The sequence below is a fragment of the Schistocerca gregaria genome, chromosome 6 (assembly GCF_023897955.1).
Source record: "Schistocerca gregaria isolate iqSchGreg1 chromosome 6, iqSchGreg1.2, whole genome shotgun sequence".
Lineage (NCBI taxonomy): Eukaryota > Metazoa > Arthropoda > Insecta > Orthoptera > Acrididae > Schistocerca > Schistocerca gregaria.
In genome coordinates this window covers 138,038,262-138,053,369 of record NC_064925.1, presented here as the reverse complement: position 1 = coordinate 138,053,369, position 15,108 = coordinate 138,038,262, and positions in this window count along the sequence as shown.

Below are 15,108 nucleotides of genomic sequence, written 5' to 3'. Positions count from 1 at the left end.
TTGTCAATCGTTCCCTAATGCTCTCCCTGAAACTATCTACAACCTCTGATGGTGTCAGTTTATACAGGTCCCATCTCCTTAAATTTCCACCATTTTGCAGTTTTTTTCGTTTTAATCTACAGTTCATAACCAATAGATTGTGATCAATCAACATCTGCTCCTTGAAATGGCCAAAAATTTAAAACCTAGTTCCTAAATCTCTGTCTTAGCGTTATACAATCTATCTGAAACCTTCTATGTAAACAACCTTCTTTCATGATTCTTGAGCCAAGTTTAGCAAAGAATAAGTTATGCTCTGTGCAAAATTCTACCAGGTGACTTCCTCTTTCATTTCTTACCCCCATTCCATATTCACCTACTACGTTTCCTTCTCTTCCTTTTCCTACTATCGAATTCCAGTCACCCATGACTATTAAATTTTCGTCTCCCTTCACTATCTGAATAATTTCTTTCATATCATCATTCATTTCATCAATTTCTGCATTATCTGCGGAGCTAGTCGGCATATAAACTTGTACTACTGTGGTAAGCGTAGGCTTCGTATCTATCTTGGCCACAATAATGCGTTCATTATGCTGTTTTCTTAATGTTTCTGAATTTTATTCTCTCAAATATTCTGTCTGGTTTGATGTTGAATTGATTCAGGTCTTTTTTTACCTCTGCAGCCAATTTGTTGTTTCTAGTAGTTGTATCCGTGGTCTATGGGTAGCGTCTTTGATTCGATCCCCGCCACTGCCCAAATTTTGATAAAGAATCAGCATTGGCGGCCGAAGACTTCCGGCATAAGAAGCCAGCCTCATTCTGCCAACGGCCTTTTCAAAAGAGGGCGGAGGAGCGCATAGAGGTTCAGGGCACTCTCTTGTCCCAGGGGTGGGAAATTGCCCCTAAAGGCGGAAGAATCAGCAATGATTAACGACATGAGGATGCAGAAGGCAATGGAAACCACTGCATTAAAGACACGTAACGTGTATCCACAGGGTATGTGGCATGTAGTTGAAGAAGTGTCATGATGATGTCTCCATTGGCAAAAGATTCCGGAATAGTCCCCCATGCGGATCTCCGGGAGGGGACTGCCAAGGGGGAGGTTACTATGAGAAAAAGATTGAATAATCAACGAAACTAAAATGTTCTACGAGACGGGGCGTGGAATGTCAGAAGCTTGAACGTGGTAGGGAAACTAGAAAATCTGAAAAGGGAAATGCAAAGGCTCAATTTAGATATAGTAGGGGTCAGTGAAGTGAAGTGGAAGGAAGACAAGGATTTCTGGTCAGATCAGTATCGGGTAATATCAACAGCAGCAGAAAATGGTATAACAGGTGTAGGATTCATTATGAATAGGAAAGTAGGGCAGAGGTGTGTTACTGTGAACAGTTCAGTGACCGGGTTGTTCTAATCAGAATCAACAGCAGACCAACACCACAACGATAGTTTAGGTATACATGCCGACGTAGCAAGCTGAAGATGAACAGATAGAGAAAGTGTATGAGGATATTGAAAGGGTAATGCAGTATGTGAAGGGGGACGAAAATCTAATAGTCATGGGCGACTGGACTGCAGTTGTAGGGGAAGGAGTAGAAGAAAAAGTTACAGGAGAACATGGGGTTGGGACAAGGAATGAAAGAGGAGAAAGACCAATTGAGTTCTGTAACAAGTTTCAGCCAGTAATAGCGAATACCCTGTTCAAGAATCACAAGAGGAGGAGGTATACTTGGAAAAGGCCGGGAGATACGGGAAGATTTCAATTAGATTACATCATGGTCAGACAGAGATTCCAGAATCAGATACTGCATTGTAAGGCGTACCCAGGAGCAGATATATAGACTCAGATCACAATATAGTAGTGATGAAGAGTAGGCTGAAGTTCAAGACATTAGTCAGGAAGAATCAATACGCAAAGAAGTGGGATACGGAAGTTCTAAGGAATGACGAGATACGTTTGAAGTTCTCTAACGCCATAGATACAGCAATAAGGAATAGCGCAGTAGGCAGCACAGTTGAAGAGGAATGGACATCTCTAAAAAGGGCCATCACAGAAGTTGGGAAGGAAAACATAGGTACAAAAAAGGTAGCTGCGAAGAAACCATGGGTAACAGAAGAAATACTTTAGTTGATTGATGAAAGGAGGATGTACAAACATGTTCCGGGAAAATCAGGAATACAGAAATACAAGTCGCTAAGGAGTGAAATAAATAGGAAGTGCAGGGGAAGTTAAGACGAAATGGCTGCAGGAAAAATGTGAAGACATCGAAAAAGATACGATTGTCGGAAGGACAGACTCAGCATACAGGAAAGTCAAAACAACCTTTGGTGACATTAAAAGCAACGGTGGTAACATTAAGAGTGCAACGGGAATTCCACTGTTAAATGCAGAGGAGAGAGCAGATAGGTGGAAAGAATACATTGAAAGCCTCTTTGAGGGTGACGATTTGTCTGATGTGATAGAAGAAGAAACAGAAGTCGGTTTAGAAGAGACAGGGGATCCAGTATTAGAATCGGAATTTAAAAGAGCTTTGGAGGACTTACGGTCAAATAAGACAGAAGGGATAGATAACATTCCATCAGAATTTCTAAAATCATTAGGGGAAGTGGCAGCAAAACGACTATTCACGTTGGTGTGTAGAATATATGAGTTTGGCCACATACCATTTGACTTTCGGAAAAGCACCATCCACACAATTCCGAAGACGGCAAGAGCTGACAAGTGCGAGAATAATCGCACAATCAGCTTAACAGCTGCTTATAAGAATAATATACAGAAGAATGGAAAAGAAAATTGAGAATGCGCTAGGTGACGATCAGTTTGGCTTTAGGAACAGTAAAGGCACGAGAGAGGCAATTCTGACGTTACGGCTAATAATGGAAGCAAGGCTAAAGAAAAATCAAGACACGTTCATAGGATTTGTCGACCTGGAAAAAGCGTTCGACAATATAAAATGGTGCAAGCTGTTCGAGATTCTGAAAAAAGTAGGGGTAAGCTATAGGGAGAGACGGGTCATACACAATATGTACTACAACCAAGAGAGAATAATAAGAGTGGACAATCAAGAACGGAGTGCTCGTATTAAGAAGGGTGTAAGACAAGGCTGTAGCCTTTCGCCCCTACTCTTCAATCTGTACATCGAGGAAGCAATGATGGAAATAAAAGAAAAGTTCAGGAGTGGAATTAAAATACAAGGTGAAAGGATATCAATGATACGATTCGCTGATGACATTGCTATCCTGAGTGAAAGTGAAGAAGAATTAAATGATCTGCTGAACGGAATGAACAGTCTAATGAGTACACAGTATGGTTTGAGAGTAAATCGGAGAAAGACGAAGGTAATGAGAAGTAGTAGAAATGAGAACAGCGAGAAACTTAACATCAGGATTGATGGTCACGAAGTCACCTAGGCAGTGAAATAACCAATGACGGACGGAGCAAGGAGGACATCAAAAGCAGACTCGCTATGGCAAAAAAGGCATTTCTGGCCAAGAGAAGTCTACTAATATCAAATACCGGCCTTAATTTGAGGAAGAAATTACTGAGGATGTACGTCTGGAGTACAGCATTGTATGGTAGTGAAACATGGACTGTGGGAAAACCGGAACAGAAGAGAATCGAAGCATTTGATTTGTGGTGCTATAGACGATGTTGAAAATTAGGTGGACTTATAAGGTAAGGAATGAGGAGGTTCTACGCAGAATCGGAGAGGAAAGGAATATGTGGAAAACACTGATAAGGAGAAGGACAGGATGATAGGACATCTGCTAAGACATGAAGGAATGACTTCCATGGTACTCGAGGGTGCTGTAGAGGGCAAAAACTGTAGAGGAAGACAGAGATTGGAATACGTCAAGGAAATAATTGAGGACGTAGGTTGCAAGTGCTACTCTGAGATGAAGAGGTTAGCACGGGAAAGGAATTCGTGGCGGGCCGCATCAAACCAGTCAGTAGACTGGTCAAAGATCAGTCAAAGATCCGAGAACCGAACGCGACCGCCATCCCCACCACCGCGCGCACGCTGCTGGTCCACCGCAGCCACCCGAGGCCTAGTGGAGGGGGGTGACGGCGCATATAAATAGCCCGCTCTCCGCGAAACGCAGAAACCATATGTTATCACATCAGAAACATACATTCTAAGGAGGCATCAGGCCCAGATTCCATCAAACCGCAACTACTACATCATCTACCTCCAGCAACTATCAATTATCTAACATCAATATATAATGCTTGCTTAAGACTAAACTACTTTCCCAAAACTTGGAAACAGGCCCGAATCATCACATTACCAAAGCCAAATAAGGACTTATTATTTCCGCAAAACTATAGGCTAATTTCCTTGTTAGACTTCCTTGGAAAGGTTCTAGAAAAGCTCATTCAAACGGAACTGAAGAAATTCCTCAAGGATAACAACGTAATCATCCCAGAACAATTCGGATTCCGAGAAGAACACAGCAGCATCCACCAGGTGACCAGACTCGTCGAGCACATATGTCAGGCCAGAAACATTAGACACAGTACTGGAGCAGTCCTGCTTGACATTGAAAAAGCATTCGTTAAGGTATGGCATCAAGGCCTTATCTACAAGCTCCACCAGTACAACTGCCCCAACTACATCATCCACATTATTTCTTCTTTTCTCCGCAACAGAGCGTTCTATGTCCATGTACCAGGAGCGGCAAGTAACACTAGATCCATAGAGGCTGGAGACCCGCAAGGCTCAGTGCTGGGGCCCATTCTCTACTCGATTTACACAAATGATATCCCCAAACAGCTGGGAGGACACTTGTCACTATTTGCAGACGACACTGCAGTCTACCGCAGCAGTTCAAACCTGCAATATATAGTCACAAAAATAGAGCAATACCTACAATCCATCCAGAAATGGGCTAACCAATGGAAAATAACTATCAACGCGGAGAAAACCCAAGCCATACTATTCACATTCAAAAGAATACCTCCTAACCTACATATACGCTTCAGCAACAACAATCTTCCATGGTCAGACACAATAAAGTATCTAGGCATCAAGCTATACAAGAGGTTGACATTTAGAGACCATGTTACACACATTTGTAACAAGGCTGCAGGAGCAATATTCAGACTGTACCCAATCATCAAAGGAAACAGAATAAATATGCGCGCCAAAAAGAAAATCTTCAAAACCATCATAGAACCAGCCATCACTTACGGTTCTGAAATCTGGTCAATGGCCGCAGACACCAACATAACGAAAGTACAAAGGGTACAGAACAAATACTTCAGAATTGCTGCTGATGCTAGCCGGTACCAGACAAACCGAGACATATACACAAATCATAACATACACAAAATCCCGGAAATCATCCAAAGAAAATCCATAAAGTTTTTCCACCAAACCACGGATTCGAACCACCCACTCATCAGAAATCTGGGACAAAATCCACCCGACCCAAGAACGAGATTTCCCATCACGACAAACACCAGAAACTACAACATACCATGATAAACAGTATACAAAAAATAAAAACACCATAACACTCACTTAAACAACAAACATCTACACACACTCAAGACCCTATCATCCCATCATTTTGTTACCCAACATAATCAGAGAGAAGGCAGGAATCAAGACAGATCCGGTCCTTCGAGCACAGGGGTTAAACACCCATCAGACCACCTCTCTCAATCTCGACACTTTGCAAGGTGTCAGGCAAATCCAACACCTTACATGAAAACCCTGACATGATAAGCAAATCCAGTAGTATGTCACATAGCTCCGAATAAATCGTGACATTAAATTAACCAAAGTAATACGAGTAACGAGTGAGCAAATGGAATACCACAGACTAACACAAGAATGCCTAAATGCATGTCGTACCTCCCCACCGTGAGGCAGACGCAGTTCCGAGGGGAGAAACGAGGACAGAAGCCGAGAGCAGAACCGTGTTAAGCTAGGAAAGAGAGGGGCTGGGCACCCACGCCGCGAGCTTACCTGTACAGCTATACAACCCGCACGTTTTAGCGTCAGGCTTTTTCGCGTCTCAGGTATGTCAAGGACAACCCCCAGCCCATGTTAAAAGCTAGAGCCCTCCAGAAAAGCAGTATAGATCTTACGATAACACAAAAAGGGCCACTACCACCCGCAAGTTTTAGCGTGAGACTTTTTCGCGTGTCTGTTACATTAGGATCACTCCCCAGCCCATGTTAAAAGATAGAGCCCTCCAGAAGAGCAGTATAGATCTCACGATAACGCTAAAAGGACCACACTAGCTGCAGGTTTTAGCGTGAGACTTTTTAGCGTCTCTGTTACGTTGCAAACTTTAAAAACATTGCCCCACCACGAAAAGTATAACGTTTCCCATTGGATAGACAGAATTTTTGTAGGCGGAGCGTAAGGTTAACATTGAGACCCTGATTGGTCAGATGAAAACACAGCCAGATAGCTTTTTAAACTAACTTCTGTAAATTGTAGTAAAGAGAAGTTAAGAGAGTTGGTTCCGAGACGGCGAGCTGGATGGCTGCTGCGCCGGCCGCTGCCGCCCTGACGCTGCCTAAACACCGACAAGGTAATGAACGCACGCGATGCCGCATTTTTGAGCGCATAAGGCTTCACTCAGAACTGCAGAAGACTCATCTGTTACACCCCCTTTTTGCGTAATACTAATGGTGATCGTTAATTAAAACTCATGGTGTTCACATTTGCCACTTGAAGAACAGATCTGATACGCGATGATTTTTCTTTTATATAGTTATTGAGAAGCCACATCAGCCACTGTAATTTACGACAAGTTAGATAAGTTATTAAAGATAATTGAGGGTCACTGTAGACCATTTTGATAGTTTTCTCTTTTGTGAAACTTAAATTAAACCTAGATTATAGATGTGATATGGCATAGGTCATCCTTCGATCGATTGTAGAACTTGGAAACCCATTTAGGGAATATTCGTTCACATTTTTGTTGAACGCTGTTGGTTTTTACCATCCTGTATTAAAACATTTCCTTTTATCAATAGTGCAATTTATAAACGATGTTTTGTGATTAGAATAAATTTCCAATGGTAAACTTAACTGCTTTTTCGACGTTATTTTACCAGCTAACTAAAAATAGGAAAGCCTTGAACCCTTTCCACTATATTTAGTTAGAATTAAGATTCTTTTACAGGGAGTGCAGTAGAGCTGACGCTGAGATCATTTAGTATTTGGTTATATCATCGCTAGTCTCACTAAACTTTTCTGAATTCTACATGTCATGTGTGGTCTGGCGTCTCCTTACCAGCAACAGGTCCCAGGTTCAAACTAGTTCCCTAAAAAACACGCTCAGAGCGTCGTTGCGCGAAAGTGGTTGGGAGACACGATATAGTACAATCAGACACCGCCATGAATGTTTAGAACTTCGCCAGAAGATGGGTAGTGTGACACTTCCCGAAACGTCGCGAGATATCGACGGTACCACCCTACTGGAGACCCGAGAAACCTTCGTCAATAGTTTACGCCGAGAAAGCGTACAGTCACATATAGTCAAAGATCTGTTTGGGCAGTCTGCGTGATGGCATTCTGTATAAGTGTCCATAGAATTGTAGTCTGCGTTTTCTGATCTTTTCTGTGATTGTTTCCGTATCTTTGTATAATTCCTCTGTAGGTTTCTTGATCCATATTCCATTGTTTTAGTTCCGCCAAATATTCTCCTAAGTTTCTACTTTTCCAGTTGTCTTATACGTGTATGTCCAAGGATTAGTGTGGTCTCTGCTGAACACAGTGCCTCGGGGAGCACGACCGTGTCGTAGTGGCGTAATTTGGCTTTTTGTGAGATAGTCTTCTTGTTGTAATGATTCCATACTGCTTTTTATGCCTTGTCCAGTTTAGTTTTTCTTTCTTCGTTTGAGTCTCTGTTATGTCCGCTCACTGGTAGTGTTTCGCCGAGATATTTGAAGTTTGCCGTTTTGTAAATTGTGCCGTACTTTATGTTCAGAAATGAGAGTTTCTTTATGCTCATAAACTTTTCGTAAGAGATCTGTAGTCCAGTTTAGGAAGCGACTTCGTGTAGTTTTTCAGTAGCTTCTTTTGTTTCGTTTATACCTTTCGTGACAATCGCCAAACTGTCTGTAAAAGCCAGGCATTTAATCTGTATGTTTCCTAAGGTTATCCCCTGTTGTGATATTTCCCATTCTTTTATTACCTTATCTAACACTAGATTGAAAAGGAGAGGTGAGAAGCCATCGCCTTGTCGGACACCTGTGCGAATTTCAAAGGGCTCTGATAGTTTCCCACAGAACTGTACTTTGGAGATCGTGTTGGTTAAGGTTTGCTCTATGACAGTCCGTGGTTTGTTGTTTACTTTGTATTCAGCTAGAATTTTGGAGAGAGTCTTCCGGTCGATAAACTCGTCCGCCTTTTTGAAGTCGACAAAGGTAATGATCAGGTTCTGTTTGTGTTGTAAAATCATTTTCAGGTTCCAAATTTGTTCCGCACAAGATCGCTCTTTACGGAAGCCTGCTTGGAATTCCACAATCAAGTTGTCGGTCTGGCATTCTAGTCTGTTTAGTAAAGCTTTAGTGAGGATCTTGTATGTGACCGGTAGTAGGGATATTCCTCTGTAGTTGTTCGGGACAGTCTCCCAGATATCTTCCAAGATCCTATGGATGTCTTTGGTGAATTCTGGGTCTTGCAACTTCCAGATTTCCGCCATGATGCCGTTTCTCCTGGTGCTCTATGATTCTTAAGTGACTTGATTATTTCTTTAACTTGTTCTAGAGTTAGAGGGTCACTATCTGGATTGCGCGTGCTCATTTCTGTCATCAGTTCTTCCATAGAGAGGGCCATGTTGAGGAGTTTTCCAAAGTACTTTGCCAGAATGTCACAATTGTTTTTGGTTTTGGTTTCTAGGGTTCTATTCGGTCTTCTGAAGCACAAGTTAGGTGGTTGATATCCAGTCATATTTTCTCTGAACGTCCTGTAGAAGTTTCTTGTACTGTTCTTCGTGATGTCAGATGCGAACTCCGTCACTCGCCGTTTATCATACTGTCGTTTTTCAATGCGAATATTTTTGCTTCATTGTTCCTGTTTTTTCAGGAAGTTATCCAATTTTCTGGGGATTTATGGCTACTAAACGTTTTCCCTGCACTGATTCGATGGTCAATAACTTGGTCACATGTGTGGTTCCACCACCGGTGTTTTCTTGTGCCTACTGCTTTTGCTAGTTTCATGTCTTCTCGGATTCTTCCTGAAAGTTGTGTCCAGTCTGTCGTTTTCTCCATTTTAATTTTGTCTAATATTTGTGCCTGGTTCAAAGTAAGGTATTCTGGATCTGATTTAACAATTTTGTTCTTCTGGAGCTTCTTGGGCAAAAGACGAATCCTGATCTGTAGTAGGTGGTGGTCTGAGTCGAAGTAACCTTTACGGGTGTCTATGTTCAAAAATTTTTTTGGGGGGTCTTTCTGGACTATTACGTGGTCGATCTGTAGTTTTTGCTTTCCGCTGGGATTTTCCATGTGGTAAGTGTTGCTGTCTTGAATTTTGTTGGCAGAATCGCGAGTTCGTGGTATTTTGCAAAAGTCTATCAGGTGTTTTCCATTTTTGATTGTGTCCTTGTGCGGAGTATGTTTTCCTGTGTTATGTCTGTATTCGCCGGCTGCTGTGGCCGAGCGGTTCTAGTCCGGAGCCGCGCTGCTGTTACAGGCGCAGGTTCGAATCCCGCCTCGGGCATGAATGTGTGTGATGTCCTTAGGTTAGTTACGCTTAAGTAGTTCTAAGTCTAGGGGGACTGATGAAAAAATAGCTCTGAGCACTATGGGACTTAACTTCTGAGGTCATCAGTCCCCAAGAACTTAGAACTACTTAAACCTAACTAACCTAAGGACGTCACATACATCCATGTCCGAGGCAGGATTCGAACCTGCGACCGTAGTGGTCGCGCGGTTCCAGACTGTAGCGCCTAGAACCGCTCGGTCACTCCGGCCGGCAGGGACTGATGACCTCAGATGTTAAGTCCCATAGGGGTTAGAGCCATTTGAACCATTATTATGACTGTATTCTTTGTCTTTTCCGAGTTTAACGTTGAAGTCTTCCAGTATTACTTTGACTCTATGTGCAGGAGTTTTCCTGATAGTTTCTTCCATTGTCGTCCAGAAGTCATCAATTTCGTCCGGGTTTTTCGTGTTGTAGTCATTAGTGGGTGGATGTGTGTTGATTATTGCGTAGAATTTGTTGGTTGATATCGCTTGATGGTGCTGATTCTTTCGTTTGGTGACTAAAACTCGATTATGCTGTCCGTGATGGACCTGTGTACTGAAAATCCTGTGCCAAAAAGCCGCAGGTTTTTCGGTTGCCGGCCGGTGTGGCCGTGCGTTCTAGGCGCTTCAGTCTGGAACCGCGTGACCGCTACGGTCGCAGGTTCGAATCCTGCCTCCGGCATGGATGTGTGGGATGTCCTTAGGTTAGTTAGGTTTAATTAGTTCTAAGTTCTAGGCGACTGATGACCTCAGAAGTTAAGTCGCATAGTGCTCAGAGCCATTTGAACCATTTGTTTTTCGGTCGTCTCGATGGTTTTTCTTCGTATATTCTAATGTTCTCCGTGTTGAAATGGTCTTCGTCTCTGAATTGTGTTTCTTGCAGTGCAAATACCTTGATTGAAATTTTTTGAGAGTGTCTGAGTTGCTTCATCTTTTCTGTCGGGTCGTTTATGGGTTGCCAGTGTGTGTCTCAACTCGTGGTTCGGCCGTGTCATTGCATTGGGCTAGTGTTTTTGAAATTGTGTGTAGCTTGTGATCTCGACTGCTCAGTTATTTTATTGCTGTCTCCATGCGGGTGTGCGGCAGTCGGTCGGTTGGTTTGGATCAGTCAGGAAATCTCTGCGCGGTGCAGAGGGCCGGGCCCGCTGGCGGTCTCTTCACAGTGTCGGAGTGTGTGGGAGCTGTTGTGATTGCTACGAGGTTCGTGGCTCACCGACCCAGGACATCAAAGTTGAGTGGTGATTTAATTACCGAAGCCAGTCTGTTCACATTGTGCCGTTCATTTACGAAATACTAGGGCATGCGGTTTATTCTCCAACTTGGCTTCGTCTGATTATCATCTATTTGCATCACCGCCACGCGGTGTCGCCGAACAACGCTTCAACTCGTATGAAAATGTTGGAAAATGACTCGCTGACTGGCTCGTTTTTAAAAAAGAAACGGACAATTTTTTTGGCGTGGCATTCATAGATTTCCGGGGAGATAGGAGAAATGTATAAATACCAATGGAGATTATCCTGAAAAATATTGTTTATCAGCTTTAAACAACAGACGCGTAATTATTGCAACCAAATTCCGGTTTCATACTTCTACACGTCAGTAAATCTTCAGTTTGTTGTGTTATCTTGTTCGCTAACGATTTCTACTCCTATTACGTTTCCTACGATGACAGTTGCTGCACTACTGTATAGCCTGCCTCTCTTATTATTGTGTATGAAGTCGTACAGAACCATACGAATTGTCGAAAAAATGAAAAGCGAAAATCTAGATTATTTTCGAGTCAGTGAAGTAAAATGGAAGATAGATGAGAATTTCTGGCACACAATAGCAGCAGTAGATGGTACAATGAGAATAGGATTATTTATGAATAGGAAGCTAGGGCAAAGAATGAATAACTTTGAATAAATCAGTGATATGTGTATTCTCGTCAGAATCGACAAGAACTCAACGCCAAACATTTTAATGGAATAATAAGCAGGTTTCCGAAAAAGGGAAGATCACACACAGACGGTGTTTTCGCGCTGAAACAGCTAATGCAATGAAAACGAGATATTAATGTGGAATCGCACGTAGCATTTGTGGATTATGAAAAAGCATTTGACTGAATTCACAGAGATAATCTGTGGACAATAATGAAAAAAACGTAAAGCCATATACATTTCAACCATGTAGCAAAAAAAAAAAAAAAAAAAAAAAAATAAAAATAAAAAACCACTATAACAGAACGGATTCGGCTCAAGACATAACAACTGAAACAGAAACAAATCAAGGAGTAAACAAGAGTGTAGCTGCTCATCAACATTATTCAGTACTAGCGAACCCTTCAATGCTTCGCAGTTGCTAAATATGTGTGGGTATTGGTATATAGGGTGGTCCATTGATAGTGACCGGGCCGGCCAGAGTGGCTAAGCGGCTCTAGGCGCTACAGTCTAGAACCGTGCGACCGCTACAGTCGGAGGTTCGAATCCTGCCTCTGGCATAGATGTGTGTGATGTCCTCAGGTTGGTTAGTTTTAAGTAGTTTTAAGTTCTAGGGGACTGATGATCTCAGCAGTTAACTCCCATAGTGCTCAGACCCATTTCAACCATTTTTTGATAGAGACCGGGCCAAATATCTCACGAAATAAGCATCAAACGAAAAAACTACAAAGAACGAAACTCGTCTAGCTTGAAGGGGGAAACCAGATGGCGCTGTGGTTGGCCCGCTAGATGGCGCTGCCATAGGTTGGTTGGTTGGTTTGTGGGAATGAAGAGACCAGACTGCTATGGTCATCGGTCCCGCCATAGGTCAAACGGATATCAACTGCGTTTTTTTAAAATGGGAACGCCCAGTTTTTATTACGTATTCGTGTAGTACGTAAAGAATAATAAATGTTTTACGAGGGTCGGTCAAAAAGTAATGCCTCCCATTTTTTTTCTACTTAAAAAAATTAAGTTAAGTGAAAAATTTGAATTTGGCGCCATTCCTCAAACCTTCTTCTGCAATCCACTGCAGTAGTAACTTTCTGTGTCAACAGGTGGCAGCACAGCAGAAGTTTGTAAGATGGCCGACATCGATGTTCGTTTGAGACAGCGTTGTGTGATTGAATTCTTGAATGCAGAAGGTGAAACGCCCATACGCATTCATGAAAGACTGAAGAAGGTGTATGGTGTTGTGACAGTGGATGTCAGCACTGTTAGACGATGGGTTCGTCGTTGTAAGGAAGCTGAAGGGCAAACACCGTTGACTGACGAAAAGCGGAGCGGCAGGCCAGTGAGTGCAGTGACTCCACACAACATTCAGCAAGTTGATGACATCATTCGTGGTGACCGTCGGGTGACTGCAGATGAAGTGTGTCGCATTATTTCTCTTAGTAAAGGCAGTGTGATTACGATTATTAAACAATTGGGGTACTCAAAAGTTTGTGCACGGTGGGTTCCAAGAAAGTTAACCGATCAGAATAAAGAGGCAAGGAAAACAATAGCCTCCCAACACTTGCAGCGCTTCCGTTTGGAGGGAGATGAGTTTCTGAAAAAAATTGTGACCGGGGACGAAACATGGGTGCATTTTTTTGAACCCGAATCAAAGAGGCAGTCAATGGAGTGGCGTCACACAAGCTCGCCGAGGAAGAAAAAATTCAAAACTGTGCGATTGGCAGGGAAAGTTATGGCAACAGTTTTCTGGGATACAGAGGGAGTGATTCTGGTTGATTTTTTGGAGCAGGGATGCACAATAAATTCTGTTCAATACGTCACAACTCTCAAAAAACTTAAAGCACGTCTTCAGCGAGTTCGCCCAACAAAATCAATGGCAGATGTTCTTCTTTTGCATGACAATGCAAGACCACACACCAGTCGTCACACCTCTGACGAGATTGTCAAAATTGGATGGGAAGTTTTGCCTCATCCCCCATACAGCCCTGACCTGGCACCATCAGACTTCCATCTGTTCGGGCCACTAAAAGAAGCTCATCGTGGGATTCATTTTGAAGATGAGGAGGCCGTCAAAACATCCGTGCGTCAATGGCTTAGGGAGCAGAGCTGTGATTTTTACCGTGCTGGGATACATGCCCTTGTTCAAAGATGGACCAAAACTGTAGAGATGGGCGGAGATTACATTGAAAAATTACAAAATGATCCTCAATGTTGTGGTTTTCAACCTATGTAATTGCATTTAAATTTCCTGACAATTAAACGTAGAAAAAAAATAGGAGGCATTACTTTTTGACTGACCCTCGTAGTTAGACCACTTTTTTTCGCTTTGTGATTGATGGCGCTGTAATAGTCACAAACGTATAAGTACGTGGTTTCACGTAACATTCCGCCAGGGCGGACAGTATTTGCTTCGTGATATATTACCCGTGTTAAAATGGATCGTTTACCAATTGCGGAAAACGTCGATATTGTGTTGATGTATGGCTATTGTGATGAAAATGCCCAACGGGCGTGTGCTATGTATGCTGCTAGTTATCTTGCACGACATCATCCAAGTGTCCGGACCGTTCGCGGGCTAGTTACTTTATTTAAGGAAACAGGAAGTGTTCAGCCACATGTGAAACGTCAGCCACGGCCTGCAACAAATGATGATGCCCAAGTAGCTGATTTAGCTGCTATCGCGGCTAATCCGCACATCAGTAGCACACAAACTGCGCAAGAATCGGGAATCTCAAAAATGTCGGTGTTGAGAATGTTACAATAACATCGACTGCACCCGTACCATATTTCTATGCCCCAGGAATTGCATGGCGACGACTTTGAACTTCGTGTACAGTTCTGCCACTGGGCACAAGAGAAATTACGGGACGATGAGAGATTTTTTGCACGCGTTCTATTTAGCGACGAAGCGTCATTCACCAACAGCGGTAACGTAAACCGGCATAATATGCACTATTGGGCAACGTAAAACGCACGATTGCTGCGACAAGTGGAACATCAGCAACGTTAGCGGGCTAATGTATGGTGCGGCAGTATGAGAGGAAGGATAATTGGCCCCCACTTAATCGATGGCGATGTAAATGGTGCGATGTATGCTGATTTCCTACGCAATGTTCTACCGATGTTACTACAAGATGTTTCACTGCATGGCAGAAGGGCGATGTACTTCCAACATGATGGATGTCCGGCACATAGCTCGGGTGCTATTGAAAAGGTATTGATTAGCATATTTCATGACAGGTGGATTGGTCGTCGAAGCACCGTAACATGGCCGTCTCGTTCACCGGATCTGACGTCCCCGGATTCTTTCTGTGGGGACAGTTGTAGGATATTTGCTATCGTGATCCACCGACAACGCCTGACAACATGCATGTGCGAACTACTCACTGTTGCCAGAATGACATTTTCACTCTGCAGCGGAGTGTGCGCTGATATGAAACTTCCTGGCAAATTGAAACGGTGTGCCCGACCGAGATTCGAACTCGGGACCTTTGCCTTTCGCGG